A 21,080-nucleotide genomic window follows, 5' to 3' on the forward strand; every position below is an offset into this window, starting at 1 on the left:
ATTCCTTTGTTGGAGGGATAGAAGGAGGAAAAGACTGGAAGGGAAGGGAGTAGCCCTTCCGTATGATCTGAAGGACCCACTTGTCCGTTGTGATGGAAAGCCAGTGAGGGAGATGAAAACGAATCCTCCCTCCAACTGGATGGACGTGATCCTGCAGAACCCTACTAGGAGGGCTTGGGCTCAGTGGAGGGGGGGCTGTGTGGCGGCCGACCTCTGGCCAGACCCTCTGTATCTGATGGTACCACAACCACGTCCTCTTCCGGGATGTTGTGAAGCCTGAGGACGGGGGCTGAACTGTGGCAGGCGTGGTACCACGCCCCTTCCGAAGCCTCGAATGGGGCGAAAGACGGACTGCTGTCATACTGGCGCTGAAAGGCCCAAGGATCTGGCCGTGGCTCGAGAATCCTTGAACCTCTCAAGTGCGGAGTCTGCCTTTTTGCCAAAAAGGCAAGAGCCATCAAAGGACATGTCCATCAAGCTGGACTGGACATCCCCTGAGAAACCAGTAGAACGTAGCCAGGCGTCGTGACGTAGGGCCACTGACTATGAAATCGCTCTGCCCAGTGAGTCGGTCGTGTCCAAACCACACCGGATCGTAAACTTGGCTGCATCTCTCCCATCCTTGACAGCCTGGGTGAGAGTGTCCCGTACGCCCTCCGCGACCTAGGGCTGCACCTGTGCCACTGTATCTCATAAAGTATTGGAATAACGGCCCAATAGGCAAGAGGTGTTTACAGACCTCAATGCCAGGCTGGTGGAAGAAAACTTCTTCCCAAGCTGATCCAGCCTCTTGGACTCCCTATCTAGGGGACCGAAAGGGAAGGCACCACGGGAAGTAGAGGCTTGGACAACCAAGCTCTCAGGAGTGGGGTGTTGTGTCAGGAAACTAGGGTCGCTCGGAGTGGGTCTATGGCGGCGGCCGAACGTCCTATTCACAGGAGCCCCTGTGCTGGGTTTGGATCACATACCCAGAAGGACAGCTGTAAGAGCCTCATTGAAGGGCAATATCTGCTCCAATGTTGTCACCCCCGGCTGAAGCACTTCTGTCAGGATATTCGTCCTGACTGGCACCGTAAGCAAATCTAGGTCCAAGACCTCAGCTGCCCTACGCACCACCATGGCAAAAGAAGCACCCTCCTCCGTAGCCACATTAGGAGGAGAGAGCATACCAGTATCTGGAGACATGTCCAGTCCACTCGCCTCCCCTAGATCCTCAAACCAGTCCTGTTGTAATCCACATTCTAAAGGGTCCTCAGACCCCTCCCATTCCTCTCCTGCATCTGGCTGATCTAAATAATGCTCAGACAATGACCTGGCTCTGATGACTGGCTCTGTCGAAGTCGGAGTCGACGTCGTATGCCGTCGCTCCGGCTCCGGATCATCCGGAATAAGGATGGGGCTGCCACCGGTGGGTGCCGGAATCGCCGATGTTGGACCCGCCGCCGAAGGAGGTCGACTATGAGGGACCGGAGCCGGTCTGGATCCAGTATCGGATACTGGGGTCCCCAATGGCTCAGAGGCTGAAGCAGACGGCGTCGAATCCGAAGGGGCCCCTGCTGACCCCGCGGAGCCCAAAGACCCACCCGAGGGTGCAGCCCGCTCAGAAACTAGACGCATGGCCTCGTAAAATTCTTTTGAGCGGGGTTCGATCCGGTCCCTGGAAAAGGGGGGATTGGGGGGATACGGGAAGACGCAGAGTCGACCCTGGCGACGGCTCCGTGGAACCGTGCTCGGAACGTCGATGTTCCCTAGACGCCTCGTCGCCCGACAGGCGTGGCGAAGACAAAGTCCACTTCTTCTTCTTGTGCCTCTTATCTTCGGATGACCTCGAATGCGAGGAAGAGGACTTGGGGCTCCGGGAGTGGTGCCGCAACCTCCTCCTACTGCGGGACCGGGACCTCTGCAGAGTTGCGCCGACCGAAGTCGAATGTCAGGCCGCAAGAAGCTTGAGGGATCTCTCCCTCAAGGCCTTCGGCGCCATGGCCCGTCAGTCGGAGCACGAGGTGGAATCGTGATCCTTCTCCAGGCACCAAAGACAAACACGGTGCGGGTCCGTCACCGACATGGTGCGATGACACGCACCACACAGCTTGAATCCTGTCTTTCTCGAAGACATGACTTCAAACAGTCAAAAAAGCCTCAACAAACCGAAGAAGGGTAGCTCTTTCCGGAACTGCGCTTAACCGGCGCAGAAGTAAAAGAACGGACGTACACGCGCCGAGACGGCATCTATATAGACAACCGTGACGTCAGACTGCTCCAACGACGCTGGTGATGCATGCGGAGCTGGTTTACGCACGCGGATCCGAACGACGCCGCCCGACGGCACGCGCAGTGTACTGCTCAGCAGAAAAATTCCAGATTCAAAGCGGATGCCAGGGAATTCTAAGGTAAGGAAGCTGCAGCTAGAAGTCTCTATGAGATATATCATTGTCCAAGCCTCAAAGTAAACTCTTTAATTCACCTAGCGTCCTGCTATTACATGCACTGGCAAAACCAAAAAGTCCTGCCTGGGGCACTGTTAGGCATCCCCTCAAACCTTTTGCCATGACACAGTTGGTTTTCAGAATTTGATTTTGTTGCATTTGTAGTTTGGGCAGTTTACCTCTGCTAACCAGTGCTAATGTGCTTGTGCTCTCTCTCTAAAACATGGTAAAATTGGCCTATACCTGGTTGGCACATTTAATTTACTTATAAGTCCCTAGTAAGCGGCATTACATGCAGCCAGGGGTTTTCAATTAAATGCTACTAGTAGGCCTACAGGACTCATTGTGCCATTTGCTAAAGTATCCCTTTAAAACGTGTCGCAGGCCCTTTATTACAGCCTATAGTGCAGTTATACTGCCATTTTGACCTGGCAAAATAAATCTTTTGCCAGGCCTAAACCTTCCTTTTTAATACATACAGGTCACTCCTAAGGTAACCTCTAAAAGTCCACGGGGAAGGGTGAATTTATTTAAAAATTAGGACATTTGGGTTTTAAGTCCTGGTAGTCAAATTCCTGAATTAGTTTTTCTCTAAGTTAAGGCATACCTCCCCATAGGCTTACAATGGGCTGCCCTATTTTATTTGATAAGTTCTAATTATTGTTTGGGAGAAGGTATAAATATCATGGTTAGACTCAAATGAATTGTAATTTAAAATCCTCTATAAGGGAAAAGTTGGCTTAAAGTCACAATTCAGAAAAATGCACTTTTAGAAAGTTGGCACTTCCTTGTCCTAACTATTTGTGCCTTCTGCCAGTGTTTTAGGTCAGATAACTGTAAATGGCCCTGTTATTCTGCTTTGTGTATTGCTCCCAGAGAGCGAGACAAAAGGTGACTAAATAATGGCAGGATTGCCCATCCCACCAGGTTGGGGGAGGAGCAGTTCCCTGCCCCACTGACACTACAAAAGGTTTGCAAAACAGCACATACAAAGGAACCCGGCACTGTTTTTTTTTCCTTACCCCAGACTTGTGGAGCCTTGGCAGGGTAAGGGAAGAACTTTCCAGAACTAGATTTGGGGTAATATAGGTAATTCTCTCACTTCTAAGGCTAGCACTAGGTATAAATATTTGGCCCTCAGAACAGCTATTTAGTTTACTCCTGGACTTGTGAAAGTCTTCAGAAGGAATGCCTTGACACCCAGAGGACTGTCTGCTGATGCTACTAGAGGACTACCTTCTTCCTTGAAGGAGAAATAGACCATCTCCTTGAACCTAGGACCACCAGAGGTGACTCCAAGGGCTAGTTGGCTGGCCTCCTGTGTGAGCAACAAGGATATAACAAGCTCCTGAGGCTTTGAACCCAGCACCTGGCCTCTGCTGGAGTGAGTCCTAACCCGCAAGTTGTTGCCCCCAGGCCCTGGACCATTGAAACTGGTGTTAAGGGTGCTGCTTTTGCCAAACCCTAAAACGTGGGGCTTAGAAAATGTTTCACCAAAAACTTCATGGGGAACCAACAGTAGACCGGGACCTACCTGCCAGTCAATCCGCCCAAAGTATATTGCCTGCTGGCCTGACTTTACCATTACCACAGCTACATTCTTATCTGCAGCAGCAAACAGTTCAGCTGGACCTCTCAGTGACAAGATTAGGCCTGTGAAGCCCTCCTTTTCTACAGCCTGCAGCTTCATCCCACTGGAGATTTTCAACTTCCAAAAAGTTGTCTAAGTCTGAAGGTAAAAATGTCCACCAAGCTCGGCGGTGACTGGCCTACTATCGACCACTTCCTCCTTGGCCAGAAAATCCAGGTTTCCCACTCTGGGTTTTTTCCTGCCAATGTCAACAGCTTCACTGAGACTTTGTCCAGCAGCTCCCTGGGAATGACTGCTGCTCGGACACAGCCTGCTGCCTTATCCCATTGAACTCTACCTTCTCCAGGACTTTTCTTCAAGGACATTTTTAACTCCAAAGGTAAGCCAAGATCGGGCCCAGTCCACACTTTGTACCCATCCCTCGCTCCATCACAATCAGCCTTAATATTTGCCTTTGCCCCGGTTTCGTGCAACTAGATACCCATGTTGGATCTGTTAGGTGCAAGATTTCACTAAAAACTTTAAAAATACATAACTCCGGTTCTAATTAACATGTTACTTACCTTCGGTAATGCCTTATCTTGTAGAGACAATATCTACCAACAGATACCTCACCTCTGAATTCTTCCCAGGTATCAGAGTGGATCTGGAAAATTTACACCTGTACGCCGATAGGTGGTGGTGGTCGGTTCGGCATGACGTGCTCTGCATCGTCCGCACCGGAAGTGACATCCGCTTCACCTATAGAGGCACCACCTCGGATCGCTGATGTAATTTACTTTTCATGACTTTATAAAGTCATAAAGAGCACTGACACTAGTGTGTCCGAACTAAGGCCCTAGAAATATGTCCACAGAGTGGGGAGGATGGGTGGGTCAGTAAGGAATCTGTGGTTAGATATTGTCTCTACCAGATAAGGCACTACCGAAGGTAAGTAATTTGTTCATCTGACAGACTTCTAGCCGCAGATTCCTTACCTTTGAATAGATACCCAAGCAATACCATCCCAGGTGCTGGGTCTGCAGGCAAATTTAAATTAGGAAGTCCTTCAGGACTAAACGGGCGAAATGCCCATCCCTACGGACATGACTATCCAGGCAGTAGTGCTTGGTAAACATGTGCAGAGAAACCCATGTTGCTGCCTGAAGACGTCCTAGGACTCTATGTGCTAACACAATGGTTGCAGCTTTAGCTCTGGTGGAATGAGCCTGTAAGCCTTCAGAAGGATGCTTGTTCATCAGTTCATAGCAGATCTTGATGCAGATAACGACCCGTAGAGAGATGGTCCAATTCTGCACTGCCGGACCTTTAGTCGCTCCAACATACCCACGAAGAGTTGCTATCCCCCTGGAACTCTTTTGTTCGATTAAGATAGAATCCCAATGCTCTTTTTGGGCCCAGACAGTGGAGTCACTCCTCATTCTTAGAGGAGCGTAAAAGATGGGTAGGGTGACAGATTGGTCCACATGAAATGATGTTACCATTTTCAGCAGGAAAGAAACCCTAGTGCGAAGCACCAGTTTGTCAGGATAAAAACTGAAAAGAATGGAGGCTTGGAAGGTAAAGCCTGCAGATTGCTCACCCTCTGGGCAGATGTAATGGCCACAAGGAAGGCTGTGTCTAGTTTAATCATGACCAGCTGAAAGGGACAACTGTGGAGAGGCTCAAAAGAAGCACAAATCAAAAAAGTGAGGACTAAATTAAGGTCTCACTGAGGCATAATAAAATGAGAAGTGGGAAGAACAAGTTACTTACCTTCGTTAACACTTTTTCTGGTGGATACAGTAGCTACCTGTGGATTCCTAACCTTATGAATTCTCACAATGCGCCCGCGTTTGACGGAAGTTTTCTTCCTAGCTCTTCACGTCGACAAGGACATCACAATAGCAAGGCTCTGTAACGCGACTCAGTCTAATGCCAACAGAGCCATAAGAAGTCCCCGCCGGCATGGTGATGTCAGTTTCACCAGTTTTCACTGTGCCTTCAAGGTGAACACGTTAAGACCGACATCACAAGCACAACATGTGCCAATCCCCCCCCCCAAAAAAAAAACCAATATATATATGTATTTACATATATATAAATTACAATAACTGTTTATATAAATAAACCCATAAAAATGAAAAATGTACATGCTATCTATGACAATAATTGAACTCTTGGTATGACCAGACAGGCAACAGGGAGGCGGGTGGGACTGTGAGGAATCCACAGGTAGCTACTGCATCCACTTGAAAATGCGTTACCGAAGGTAAGTAACTTATCTTCTGATGGATACAACTACCTGTGGATTCCTCACCTTACGAATAGAATCCCAAAGCAGTCCCGCACTCCGAGGTGGGTGCCTGACTGGTCAAACCAAGAAGTCCTGCAAAACAGAATGGGCAAAATGGCCATCCCTCCTAACTTCTGAGCCAGCGCTGATAAATAGCCTTTCACTGTTGCAACTGCGCAATCTTTCTGTGCAAAGGAAAGTGCAAAAAGCAAATATCAGATAAATGGGTTAAGGGATTGATTTGTCTCTCTCTACATCAAGTAACAAATTTCGCCCATCTACCGGCATAGACAGTCTTGGTGGAGTGTCGCCTGGACAATACAATAACATCCACCACTTCTGGAGGGAGAGAAAAAGAACTAAGATTGCCCCGTTCAATCTCCAGGCATTTAGGTGCAGGCTCTGGAGATGGGGCTGTAGAACCTGCCCCTGCAACTGCGAGAGGAGGCATACCCTGTGAGGGAGACGGAGCGGAGGGTACAGTGAGAGTTGAGTACCACACCCTTCTTGGCCAATCCGGGCCTATTAATATGACTTGGGCTCGATCTTGGTGAATCTTCCTCAGAACTCGAGGAATCAAGGGTATGGGAGGAAACGCGTAAAGCAGTTTGCCGCACAAGGACAGCTGAAATGTCCCCCAACACCCCCTGCACTGGATACTGGAGGCTGCAGAACGATGGGGAGTGTACCTTATCGCGAGTGGCAAACAGGTCTATCTGAAGAGCTCCCCATATCCGGAAGACTTGAACTACATCCAGATGGAGACGCCACTTGTGATCGGTCAAGAAGTGCCAACTGAGATTGTCTGCACGGACGTTGAAAACTCCGGCCAGTTGGTTTGCTACTATGCAAATCTGATAATCCTGCGCCCAGGACCAGAGCCGCAGAGCCTTTGCAGAGAAGGTACAACCCTACTCCCTGCTGCTTGTTGATGTACCACATTGTGGTAGTGTTGTCGGTCAAGACTTGTACAGACTGACCGCAAACGTATGGGAGGAAGGCCTGTAGACCCAGACTTATCGCTGGCAGTTCTTTAATTCTTGATTGATGTGAAACATCTGTTCTACTGGAGACAAAATGCCTTTGATCTCAGGTCCCTCAGATGAGCTCCCCACCCTAGAGTAGAAGCATCCGTTATGACCGTGGTCATCGGAGGTGGAAGACAAAATGGCCTGCCTTGAGAAAGGTTGTCGCCTATAATCCACCATCGCTGATCCACCGCAGCGTCTCTGGAGATCGTTATTGACTTCTTGAGATCTCCTTTGTGTTGAAACCAATGCCTCTGGAGGCACCACTGGAGAACGCTCATGTGCCATTGTGAATGAGTGACCAACAGAATGCAGGAAACGAACAGACCGAGAAGGATTGAGGACTGGAACAGCCGTTCCCTTTTGAAACATCGGAATAATCGACTGAATGTCCTGAATGCTCTGTGAAGGAGGATAGGCTCGATTCAATGTTGTGTCCAGTACTGCCTCTAGGAACAGGAAGTGCTGGGAAGGCTCCAGGTGAGACTTGGGCACATTTACTGTAAAGCCGAGGTTGAACAACAACTGGGTTGTCAACTGCTTTGATCAGCCAATCGTCCAGGTAAGGGAATACCTCCTTCTGAGGTCTGCTGCAGCCACTGCCATTACCTTTGCGAAGACTCGAGATGCGGAAGTAAGACCAAAAGGAAGGACCGCAAACTGGTAGTGTTGCAACCCTACCATGAACCGGAGATACTTCCTGTGCGATTTTAGAAAGGTCATATGAAAATAAGCATCCTGTAAGTCGAAAGACACCATCCAGTCTTCTTTGTTCAACGCAAGAAGCACCTGTGCTAGGGTCAGCATTTTGAACTTTTCCTGTCTGAGGAACCAATTCAAAATCCTCAGATCCAGGATAGGCCTCAAATGACCGTCCTTCTAGGGAATCAGGAAATACCTTGAATAACATCCCTGACCCTTTTCCTGCTCCGGAACCAACCCTACTGCACCTTTTAACGAAAGGGCATGCACTTCCTGCTGAAGCAACAGGAGATGCTCTTCTGTGTACAATGAATGACGGGCAGGGAAGGGGGGAGAAAACTCAGGAAAAGGAAGGGCATAACCTTTTACCACTATGCTTAGCACCCAAGAGTCTGATGTAATTAACTCCACTCATGGAGAATATGAAAGAGCCTTCCTCCTACGGGTAGAACATGCTGTTATATGAGTGAAAACTAGGGCTGCTTTTCTTGTTGGACTCCCCCAGAGGATGAGGATGAAGCGGAAGGCTGCTGTGTGGCTCCTCGCATCCTAACTCTCCCATGGCCCCAAAAGGACCTGTAAAGAGAGTTGACAGGGTGCTTGACATTGGATGGTAGTCTTCCACGAAAGGACGACCCACAACCAAATCCTCAATCTCCAAAAAGATCTGAAGGTTGCAGAAGATAAAGCCTGAAGAGCCAAAGATTTTGCAGTAGCCCTGCTATCTTTAAATCTTTCCAAGACCGAGTCCACCTTAGCCCCAAACAGACTCTCCCCATCAAAAGGGAGGTCCATCAGCGTAACCTGAACATCAGAGGAGAAACCAGAACCTCTGACCCAAGCATGCCTCCTGGTTGCAACAGAAGTACCCATGGCCATAGCAACCGAGTCTGCAGTGTCCGGACCTGATTGAATGACCTGCTTTGCTGCTTCTTGACTGTCCTGTAAGAGTTCACTAAAGTGCCCCTGCACATCCAGTGGCAATTTTGGAACAATTTCTTTTGCTGTGTCCATTAAGGCATAGATATATCTCCCTAGCACACATGTAGCATTCAGCTATTTTAAGGCCATACTGCCTGAGGAGAAGCACTTCTTAGCAGTCTGCTCCGTACATTTCAACTCCCTATCAGATGGAGTCGTAGGGAATAATCCCAGAGCCGACCGCGGAGAACAAGAGGCTTGCACCACCAAGCTCTCAGGTGTTGGATGCTGGGATAGGAACTGAGGATCACCTGGAGCAACCCTGTACCTTCTAGCCACAGTCTTAGAAACCACTGGTGTCCTAACTGGTTTCCTCCATATCTCCAATATGGGCTCTGTGAGGGCATCATTGAAAGGGAGGAGAGGCTCAGAAGAGGAAGCTGATGGATGCAAAACCTCAGTCAAAATATTTGTTTTTAACTCTGATGCAAGAAGTTATAAGTCCAAAAATTCAGCCACCTTCCTTATCACTTCGTGTAAATAATTGCTTGTGCCATGAGTTCACCTCCAGGGGATAAAAGCTCCCACTCAGGGGACATATCTAACCCACTAGCAGAATCTAGGCCCTGAAAATCACCTGCAGGCTCTGTTATTGCTCCTTCCTCCAATAGCTGTTCTTGATACTCTTGCTCCTCCAAAAGTCTCAAGGGCCTCCTTCTCGACCTCAGTCTGGACTCCAAACGTGGCGTTGACAGAGAGTTAACCGACGTCAAAGACGCAGGCTTCAAAGTAGAAGGAAGCACTGGCGGAGGAAGACAGGGAGGTGAATCCACACTCCGAGACACTCTGGACCCATCCGGTGCCGGTATCGACTCCGTTGGCACTGCTGTGCCATCATTCGGGGTAGAGGTGGTGACATCATCGGCGCCGAGGCAGTACCTTTACAAGGAGTCTCTGGAAGAAAGGGCACAAATGGGGCCTGCTTATACGGCACCAGCCACCCCAGTGTGAATGCCAATGGACCCGTGGGACCAGCAGGTGCACCAGAGGGGACCATTTCCCGGTTTAATATGCTAAACATAGCATTGAGGAATGATGGATCTGCTCCCGGAGCTGGAAAGGCAGGAAATCCTTGTTCCCATTGAGGTGGCCAAGCTGAATCCGCTGCTCACACACCGGACTCCTGACCATGAGAGGATGCAGGAGAAAAATGAGCCATTGTCCTTGCCGGGGACTCTGAGATCTCAATCAAGGTCGATGCCGGAGAAGCATGCAGGCTCTGAGGCTGAGGACACTGTAGGGCTGACATCCCACGCCGTGTGGCACCGTCTCGGATGGATGGTGTTGTGACTCATGCCGTCGGCATCGCTTAGAGGATCTACGCGACGAGTATCTCTTGCCTTCGATCTTCGGTGACCTCTCTGCTCTTTCTTAGCTTTCGCCAAGAAAAGCTTAGCCTCTCTCTCCTTCAAAGGCCTTTGGGTTCATGCGCTGGCAGGACGCGTAACCCTCCACGTCGTGATCAGAGCTCAGGCACCAAAAGCAATTTTCATGCGGATCCATCACCGACATGTGTCCTCTGCACTCGTTACAAGGCTTAAATACCGAATTTTTCAGTGGAGACATTGTAGCACTCCAAAACAATTCCTTCAAAATAGTCTACTACAAAGAGGTAGAAAAAACTGTTGGTGAATGTGCAGAAGTAAGGGAACTGATGTCAGCACGCCGGTGAGGACTTCTTATGGCTCTGTTGCCGTGTTATTGTGACATCCTCGTCGACTTGAAGAGCTAGGAAGAAAATGTCAGTCGAATGCTGGTGCATTGGGAGAATTCATAAGATAAGGAATCCACAGGTAGTTGTATCCATCAGAAACATATTTACAAGACCCTTCAGAAATCTATGTACAATAGGGGACTTAAGAGGGTTGGTCAAGCAGCCACAAGAAGGCCGACAGGGCAGAAAGATGTGTTCAGAGCGGCAAATGCAGAGTCCTGCTGAGCAAGGGTAGGGACAAAAATCAGAAAGGAAAGTAGAAAAGGGATTGATGGACTTTTCTGTAAAATATGATACAAATCTCTTCCAAGGGCAGGCTTATACCGTTTTGGCAGAGAGATATCTGGCTGCCAGAATAACATTGCAGACTTCGGAAGGGAGATCGAAAGCTGTCAACTGCACAGCTCGATCTCCACGGAAGAAGGCGGAGAGATAGAGGTTCAGGTGTAGAACCCTCCTCTGCTGCTGTGACAGAAGATCCTTCCAGAGGGGCAACCTGATTGGAGGATCCATGCTCATGTTTAGGAGCTAGGGATACCAGACTCTACGTTCCCAGACCACAGCCACAAGGATGACTTGGGCCCGGTCGTTCCTGATCTTCTTGAGCACTCTGGGCAGGAGTGGTACAGATGGAAAGGCATACAGAAGGCTTGCATTACACTTGAAACTAAAAGCATTTCCAAGTGAGCCTCTTTGGAAACTCCAGTGCATAAAACTGATGACATTGTGCATTCTCGGCAGACACTAACGGATCTAACCAAGGCTCTCCCCACTGCTGAAAGAGACCTTGGGCCATCTCTGGATGGAGACACCACTCATGATCCACTAGGCTTCATTCACCCCACTAGGATCCATCGACAGCTGAGTTCGTCCGCTTTGGTGTTCAGGAAACCTGCCAGGTGTTGAGCCACCAGGGATTTGCCCTGCTGTGCCAGCCATGTCCAGAGATGCAGTGCCTCTTGACAGAGGGTCCATGACCCCACCTCACCCTGTTTGTTGCAGTACCATGTGGCGGTGGTTTTGTCTGAATACCTGCACTAGCCTTCCCTTGATGGAAAGCAGAAAGGCGTTCAATGCCAAACAGATCGCACGGAGCTCCAGCATGTTTATGTGGAGGCTGGATTCTGCCAGAGACCAGAGTTCTCTGATCTCCACCTCTCCCTGGAGGCTGCCTCATCCCACGAGTGATGCATCTGTCACTACTGTGAGATTCACTTAGGGAAGAGAGAGAGGTCTGCCTCTGACCCAATAACGGTTTGTTAGCCACCACAGCAGGTCCTTTGCAGTTCCCTCCGAGATCTGGACCATGTCAGAGAGATTCTCCTAATGATGCGCACACTGGAACTTCAGGTCACATTGCAGAGCCCGCATATGTTATCTGGCATGTGTCACTAGCAGGATGCAGGAGGCCATGAGGTCCAGCACCCTCCGAGTCAGTCTCACCGAAACCCATGATGTAGGGTGAAGCATCCTGTTTCACAGCCTGATTATCCTGGACATGCGTCTTGGGAGGATAATCTAGAAACTGCAGTATTTCCAGAACAAGGGAGGGAGGGAGGACCTGAGAGGGAGTCAGGTGTGACTGTCATGTTTACAGTGAACCACACCAAATGCATGAGGCCCACCGTCGTGTGGAGGTGGGAGATGACAGCCTGGGGCGGGCTCACCTTCAGCAGCCAGACATCAAGATAGGGGAGCATGGTAAACTTGAAGTGCTTGTGGCCTACTGTGAACTGCAAGTAATGTCTTTAGAAAGGCAGGGCAAGGATGTGAAAATAGGTGTCCAGCAAGTTCAACACTACCATCCGGTCTTTAGTATCCATAGCAGAGAAGACCTGAGCCAATGTGAGCATCTTGAATTTCTCCTTTCTAAGGAAGAAGTTGAGGGTTCGGAGATCTAGGTCAGGGTAAAGATCCTGGTCAGTATTTTGGGGACCAGAAAGTAACGGGATTAGAAACCACAGCTGACGTATGGCACTGGAACCCTCTCTATGGTTCCCTTGGCCAAGAAAGCCCTGACTTCCTCACAGAGCAAGGGCAAATGATCCTCCTTCAACCAGTCATAAGATGGAGGCATGGAGGAAAGGGTGGTCTCAACGGGGAGAGAGTAGCCCCTTCGAACAGTCTGTAGAACCCACATGTCTGATGTTAAGGACTGCCACTGATGGCGGTGATGGTGGATCCTGCCACCAACCACAAGACCATGATCTAGAAGGGCAAGATTAGGAAGGTTTGGAAGCTGCAGCTGCTGGAGGGGTGGTGGTGGTGGCTGGAGTAGACTGCTGGCTGCTCGACCCACGGGATTGAAAAGAGCTGCGTCCTCATCCACGCAGAGGTTGGGAATATTGCCCAAGCCAGTGGCCGGGATAGGGTTGGTGCAGTTGAATGCCAAGAAAGGACAAAAGGCGGACTGGGGATGACGCAGGGCAGCTTAGAGTCCCAAAGATTTGGCCATAGCCTGCGAGTCCTTAAAGCGCTTCAACGCAGAGTCTGCCTTGTATCGAAGAGATGACTGCCATCAAAAGGCATGTCCATGAGGGAAGGCTGGACATCTCTTGAAAAGCCAGAAGTGGTGTCTGAGCACCACTGTTGTGGAAACCGCTCTGCCCAGCAAGTCAGTTGTGTCCAAACCACAGCGTTTAGTGAATTTAGGTGCATCTCTCTCGTCTGATTGCTTGGGAGAGAATGGCCTTGGCCACCTTTGGGACCTGTGGCAGCACTTGTGCAACTGTGTCCCACACCGTGTGGGAATAGTGGCCCAATATGCATGCAGTGTTCACTGACTGCAGTGCAAGGCTGATGGAAGTAAAAAAAAATCTTACCAATGCAGCCCCTTGAATTCCCTGTTTGAGGGTGCATGGGAAGTAGAAACCTGGACCACCAAGCTCTCCGGGGTAAGGTCTTGGATGAGGAAGCTTGGGTTCCCGGGGGTGGGGCACTGACAGCAGGCAGTCTTCCTATTTAGAGGAGGCCCTGTGCTGGGCTTGGCCCAGATTCCCAGAAGGACGTTGGTGAGTGCTTCATTGAAAGGGAGCAGGAATTCAGAGGAGGAAGCTCCCAGTTGCAGTACCTCCATCAAGATGTTGGTCTTGACTGCCCCTAAGAGCAACTCAGAGTCCAGGACCTCAGCCGCCCTCCACCACCATAGCATAGGTACCTCCCATCTTCGTAGCCAAGGTAGGGGAAGAAAGCATGTAGGTATCTAGAAACATGTCCTGTCCGCTGGCGTCACCCAATTCCTCACACCAGTCCATATCCTGTTCTTCTGACTGGTATTCCAAAGGGTCCGGTGACCAGTCCCATTCTTTCCTGATGACTAGCCCTTTAGAATAAGGCTAAGGCACCAAACTAGGACACAAGGGTCCTGTCGTCATTGGTGGTTGATGTGGCTCCGGCTTAGTGTCAGATATGAGGATCATAATGGGGCTTCATGCTGTGGTGTGTGCCAGGAAGGTCGCAGTGGCATGACCGGTGCCGGTCCGGATCTATGGAGGCCGGAGTCGCTGGTGCGGAATCAGATGGGTCCACTCCTCCAAACCCGCAGGCCCTGAAGACGCTCTGGAGGGGTCAGCCCACTCAAAAATGAGGCACATGGCCTTGTAGAATTCTTTAAATTGAGCATTTGTTGCTCTGGCTCATGGATTGGTGAAGTCGCCCTGGCATAGGCTCCGAAGAACCATGCCTCAAAACCTGATTTTCCTTTGTTACATCGTCGCCAGACAAGGAGAAGTAGAAGCTCATTTCGACTTCTTGTATTTCTTGTGCCTCTCGCCTGAGAGTCCCGATGACTTTGAATGAGACGAAGAGGACTTGGGACTCTTGGGATGATCCCAGGACCTCCATCTTGACTGGGATCAAGACCTCTGAGGAATCACATGATACAGAGTTACCTGGTGCAGGCAGCTTTAGGGCTGCCCCCTCAAAACCTTTGCTACCATGGCCCAGCAGTTGCAGCATGACTTGGAGTTGTGGTTGCGCTCCAGACACCACAGACACACGAGGTGTGGGTTTGTCACCAACATGGCATGGTGACAGGCACCACAGGGTTAAAAACCTGTCTTCCTCAATGACATTTTTCCTAAACACCCGAAAAAAAAGAAAAAAAAACTTCAAAAAATAAAGTCGACAAAATGTGGAAAAGAAATCCTGTCAAAACGTGACAGAAAGATAGCGCTCTCTGGATGTGCACTGGCTGGCATTGAAAGAAAGGAACTGACATCAGCGCACCAAGACCAAGGTGGCATCTGTATAGGTTAAATGGACATCACTTTCATTGCAGACAACACAGATGACCCCTGCATAGAGCCAACCGAAACCAACTACTGGGGTGCCGGGGTACTCACGAAAAATCTTCCAGATCCAGTCTGATGTCTGGGGAGAATGCAAAGGTAAGGAACTGCAGCTAGAAGTCTGTAACAGATAAATGGATTTAATTTGCTTTGGTGTCATTTTATTTATTAAAATTGTCTCTATTTTTCTAAATCGGTTTGGGATTTTTCTTGTGTTGTGTTTCACTTTATTACTGTTTGTGCTGAATAAGTGCTTTACACAGTGCCTCTAAGGTAAGCCCGACTGCTTTTGTGCAAAGCTACCAGAGAGTTAAGCAAGGGTTAATAAAGTGACTTTTGTGGTTCACCCTGACAAGGATTGTGGTTGTTGCTAACCCAATTTCCTACAGCCACAGAGCTATGAGCTTTACCAAGAGTAATTTCCTTTGTTATTATTTACGGTTAGCTTAGTATTCCAAGAAAGCTATCAGCTATCTCAATGGTAAACTAATGATCAAATGGAAAAAGCATTCCAGGATGGCTGCTATGGCATGCGTATTCATCTAAATGTGGGTGGACACACAGGAAGCCATCATGAAATGCTTTTTCTTATGTGTCATGTCAAAGAAAAAGAAACGGGCACTGGTGAAGCCAACAGCTCTGTGACCAAGGCCAGGCTTATTGGCATTGCCAATGATTTTAAAAATCTGTTTTGAGCTTCATATTTCTAGATGTAACTTTGGTTAAGGGGAAGGGCTTCAAAATCTATATGTCAATTAATTGACTGTTGCGAAACTGGATAACAGAAGCATCCCATATTTACAGCACTCTCCATCACCAACCCCTCTTTCCTGGGAGCATTAGAGGTGCCAGCCTTAGTGGCTTAGAATTAGGAACAATCAGTACAAGAAAAAGAGAATGGTGCCGACTTTTCCTGGAGGCATACTCGTTTTTAACCACCTTCACAACAGTATACACCCTCAGTGGAAACCTCAGAAGGCTGGTATGGCAGTACTGAGGGTCCTCTGTGAAGCCCCCAGAGTGCATGGGATTGTGCAACCAATACTGGAATCAGTATTGGCGTGCAATTCCCAGTTGTTGGACACCTTACTTGGCCATATTCGGAGTTACCATTGTAAAGCTGGGCATAGGTATTGACCTATGTACATTGCACACTTAAAATGGCGCCCCCGCACTCACGAAGTCCGAGAAAATGGGTCTGGACATGTGGGGGGCACCTCTGCTAGTGCAGGGATGCCCTCAAAAACAGGTACTTTGCATTCAGCCTTCAGAGTTGGAAGACCTGATATATAGGTGACTTATAAGTGAGCTGGTGCAGTGAAAACGGCTGTGAAATTGTGCATGCACTATGTCACACAGGCTGCAATGGCAGTCCTGAAGAAGCCTTTGTATGGTCTCGTTATGGGTGGCAAAGAAATTCTACACCCCATAAGAACTCCCTGGAACCCCAATGCCTTGGGTACCTGTAGGAAGTTGGCTCTGTATGTACTATTTCAAAGTAAGAAATAGCATGCACAGGGTCCAAGGATTTCCCTTAGAGGCAAGATAGTGGCAAAAATAGATAATTCTAATGCTCTCTAAGGCCTTTATGGTGCAAACAAGTGTCTGGTTTGCAATTGAGTTCAATGGGAGACCCAGGGGTCTCTTCAGCGAAGCAGGCAGGCAAGGGGGGGTAGCCACCACCTGGGCAAGGGAGAGGGCCACCTGGGGGTCGCTTCTGCACTGGAGGTCGGATCCTTCAGGTCCTGGGGCTGTGGGTGCAGTGTCTTTACCAGGCGTCGGGTTCTTAGAAGCAGGCAGTCGCGGTCAGGGGGAGCCTCTGGATTCCCTCTGCAGGCGTCACTGGGGGGGCTCAGGGGAGTCAACTCTGGCTACTCACAGGGGCGCAGTCGCTGGGGAGTCCTCCCTGTAGTGTTGTTTCTCTGCATGTCGAGCCGAGGGCGTCGGGTGCAGAGTGCAAAGTCTCACGCTTCCGGCGGGAAACGTGTTGTCTTTAAAAGTTAATTCTTTGTTGCAAAGTTGTTTCTTCTTTGGAGCAGAGCCGCTGTCCACGGGAGTTCTTGGTCCTTTTAGATGCAGGCTAGTCCTCTGAGGCTTCAGAGGTCTCTGGACCCTGGGGGACGCTTCGCTGTTGCAGTTTTTCTTGAAGTGGGGAGACAGGCTGGTAGGGCTGGGGCCAAAGCAGTCGGTGTCTCCATCTTCTCTGCAGGGCTTTCAGGTCAGCAGTCCTTCTTCGTCTTCAGGTTGCAGGAATCTATCTTGCTAGGTTCTGGGAGCCCCTAAATACTCAATTTAGGGGTGTGTTTAGGTCTGGGGGGTTAGTAGCCAATGGCTACTAGCCCTGAGGATGGCTACACCCTCTTTGTGCCTCCTCCATGAGGGGAGTGGGGCACATCCCTAATCCTATTGGGGGAATCCTCCATCTGCAAGATGGAGGATTTCTAAAAGTCAGAGTCACCTCAGCTTAGGACACCTTAGGGGCTGTCCTGACTGGCCAGTGACTCCTCCTTGTTTTTCTCATTATCTCCTCCGGCCTTGCCGCCAAAAGTGGGGCTGTGGCCGGAGGGGGCGGGCTTCTCCACTAGCTGGAGTGCCCAGGGGCGCTGTAACAAAGGGGGTGAGCCTTTGAGGCTCACCGCCAGGTGTTACAGTTCCTGCAGGGGGAGGTGAGAAGCACCTCCACCCAGGGCAGGCTTTGTTACTAGCCACAGAGTGACAAAGGCACTCTCCCCATGTGGCCAGCAACATGTCTGGTGTGTGGCAGGCTGGTAAAACTAGTCAGCCCACACTGGAAGTCGGGTACGTTTTCAGGGGGCATCTCTAAGATGCCCTCTGGGGTGTATTTCACAATAAAATGTACTCTGGCATCAGTGTGCATTTATTGTGCTGAGAAGTTTGATACCAAACTTCCCAGTTTTCAGTGTAGCCATTATGGTGCTGTGGAGTTCGTGTTTGACAGACTCCCAGACCATATACTCTTATGGCTACCCTGCACTTACAATGTCTAAGGTTTTGCTTAGACACTGTAGGGGCATAGTGCTCATCCACCTATGCCCTCACCTATGGTATAGTGCACCCTGCCTTAGGGCTGTAAGGCCTGCTAGAGGGGTGACTTACCTATGCCATAGGCAGTGCGAGGTTGGCATGGCACCCTGAGGGGAGTACCCTGTCGACTTAGTCATTTTCTCCCCACCACCACACACAAGCTGGCAAGCAGTGTCTCTGTGCTGAGTGAGGGGTCCCCAGGGTGGCATAAGACATGCTGCAGCCCTTAGAGACCTTCCCTGGGCTCAGGGCCCTTGGTACCAGGGGTACCAGTTACAAAGGACTTACCTGGATGCCAGGGTGTGCCAATTGTGGAAACAAAGGTACAGGTTAGGGAAAGACCACTGGTGCTGGGGCCTGGTTAGCCGGCCTCAGCACACTTTCAAATCATAACTTGGCATCAGCAAAGGCAAAAGGTCAGGGGGTAACCATGCCAAGGAGGCATTTCCTTACATGCATGTTTGGTTAACTCACAGACTAAAAGAACAGCCCAGACGCTAGACTTGAGAGGTCAATGGTATCTTCTTTTTGCCCATGCAAATTAAACAGAAATTCATAATCAAATGAATGACCTGGAATATTAGAGGCCTTGACAACCCCAGAAAACGCTGACTGATAGTGGCATACCTGGAAAGACAAGGAGTGGAAGTGGCCTTTCTGCATGAGACACATTGGCTCCTGAGGTAATCACTCACTTGAAATAAATAGGGAAGCACCAGCTATTTCACATCCAATAGCACATATGCAGCTGGAGAGATCATTGTGTTCCAAAGGACGTTATTTTTATTTGTTACTTGTGCCCCCATACCTCTTCAGGGAGGTATATATGGCTTTCCAGTTTGATGCAGGGCTGTCTGCTAACAGAATTACTGTAACAATATATGGGGGTCAACTTCAATTTGGTTCTTAATCCAGGCTAGACAGTATACATATACACAGAGTGGGTTGTCCTAATGCGGTGCACACACTGCACCAGTTTCTGGACTCTGACAGATAGATGGAAAGTTGGCATGAGATGAGGGAAGACACTGCACCATACTCTTACTCATTTGAACATGATACTGGTTCATGTGTAGCCTTTTTTTTCTTTTTACAATTGGCTGAGGCTGTCCTTTGGGTCTGATCCTTCGAGTACTTGCCACACACACTCTTGGATCCCTCCCTGGTCATGCTATCACCTACCAGAACGTATGCACAGATATAGACCACTGATGGATACACCTTGAGGGTGGATATTGCGATTGTCATTGAAGAATACCTTGTATTAAGTACTGGATCTGTCTCCTGTTTCTGGACAGTCTGGGAGGCCTTTATGGTTTATATATGGGGTCTGTCCATTTCAAAACAAACAAGGTTCCTTTGAGACATTCAGAGTTTACAACACACGTTTGTGGTGGAATTAGCACCATTATGAAATGGCACAGAATGCATCTACATTACGGTGGAAACAAGCATATTCTTGTCGCAGTTTAAAAAACCACCGACCCATGAGGTCATCTCTCTTGGCAAACATGCATTCCACTTCAGGGGAGGAAGAACACCCTTACAGGACCTTGGCCTGGCTGCTTTAGCGAACACAGCTCAGAACAGTGGTAGAGCACAGAGTTCCTACTACAGGTACGCTAATCACATGTAACAACACTATCCTACAAAAAATCCAAACCTACTATGAGAATTTGAATGCCTCCAAGTTAACATTTACACATAAGCAACTTGATAACTTCCTTGATGATATTGCACTGGATTGGATAGAGGGAGGAATGCCCGAATTTCTACTGGACCCTATAACTTTGACAGAGGTAAAAGTGGCCATAAATGGCTGTGCCAATGGAAAGGCCCCTAGCATGGAGGCCTCACAATATACTTTTTCAGCTAGTCCAAGGAACATCTGGCCCCTAGAATACTAAAGTTGTGTTAAGAGGCATACAAGGCATGGGCTCTCCTGGATACCATTAGGGAGGTCATGATTTATATCACTATACAGTCTGGCAGAGATTCCAGAGACATGAGTTCATGTTTACCCTTGGCACTGTCATATGCAGATGATAAAATATTGGCAAGATTGAGCCAACTGATGACAAAGTTGGTGTTGTGGGACCAGCTGGGCTTCATACCCAGTAGGGCTAAATCTAATAACTTGTGTACACTACTGGCGATGATTCATTGTATCAGACCTAAGATTCAGGTAGTCTTGGTGTTTCTTGATGCCCTGAAACCCTTGAATGGTCTTAGGGTACTATTTCATAAGAATGGTGGAATTATTATATACTGAACCAACAGCCAAGGTATGAGTCAATGGTTATCGACTGGAGTTGCAGAAACTTGCATTACAGGTGGAGCGATGGATCTCTCTACCAATATCCATGGCAGACAGAGTTGCACTGATAAAGATGATCCCTAAACTCCTCCATCTGTTCGTAAACATACCTATGCACTCTATGCCCACAGTGGACATTTTGGACACCAGTAGGGTATGCAGAGCTTTCAGACATACTACCCTGAAATACCTCGAAAGTGTAATTCATCTTTAACCCCTATAAATCGTCAAAGCTACACTGAATCACCTTGACTTAACAAGACTCGGTCAACTGATCATTCTCCATTGCACTGGAACAGTTTTGGTCTCTGGGTGAGGTCAATATGTTCAAACTATTAGCTTATTTTTATCTAAGACTTGCAGCCTCAGTACAATGAGCCTAAAGAGTTTCCAACTTTGAGACAGATGTTTTTGCTCTTCAACACTAGAGGATGGGTGTCCAGAGTATACTGGTTGACTGATGATGTTCTTCCTGTGCCTGATGATGTGATCAGAAAGCGATGCCAGGTGGACTTAGAGATGACCTTGCTTCTTAGGATACGGTGACACTTGTGAGCAAATTAAACATGGCTCTATAAATCAAAAGACAGAGGCTCAGACACTTCAGTTTATTAAGAGTTTATTACAGCCCCAAGTCCCTCCACCAAACAGACATAACACAAGCTTCTCTGCAGGCCCTGCAGATTTCATGCGCCTTGCTTGGTATTACTCG

General features: G+C 48.9%; 1 protein-coding gene across 1 annotated transcript in view; it reads right to left on the reverse strand.

The window, feature by feature from the left end:
* The window catches only part of LOC138284568 (intermembrane lipid transfer protein VPS13C-like), a 953,192-nt gene that overhangs the window by 381,782 nt on the left and 550,330 nt on the right, over positions 1-21,080 (reverse strand). The window lies entirely within an intron of this gene.

This window comes from Pleurodeles waltl, chromosome 3_1 (assembly GCF_031143425.1).
Source record: "Pleurodeles waltl isolate 20211129_DDA chromosome 3_1, aPleWal1.hap1.20221129, whole genome shotgun sequence".
In the NCBI taxonomy this organism is placed as follows: Eukaryota; Metazoa; Chordata; class Amphibia; order Caudata; family Salamandridae; genus Pleurodeles; species Pleurodeles waltl.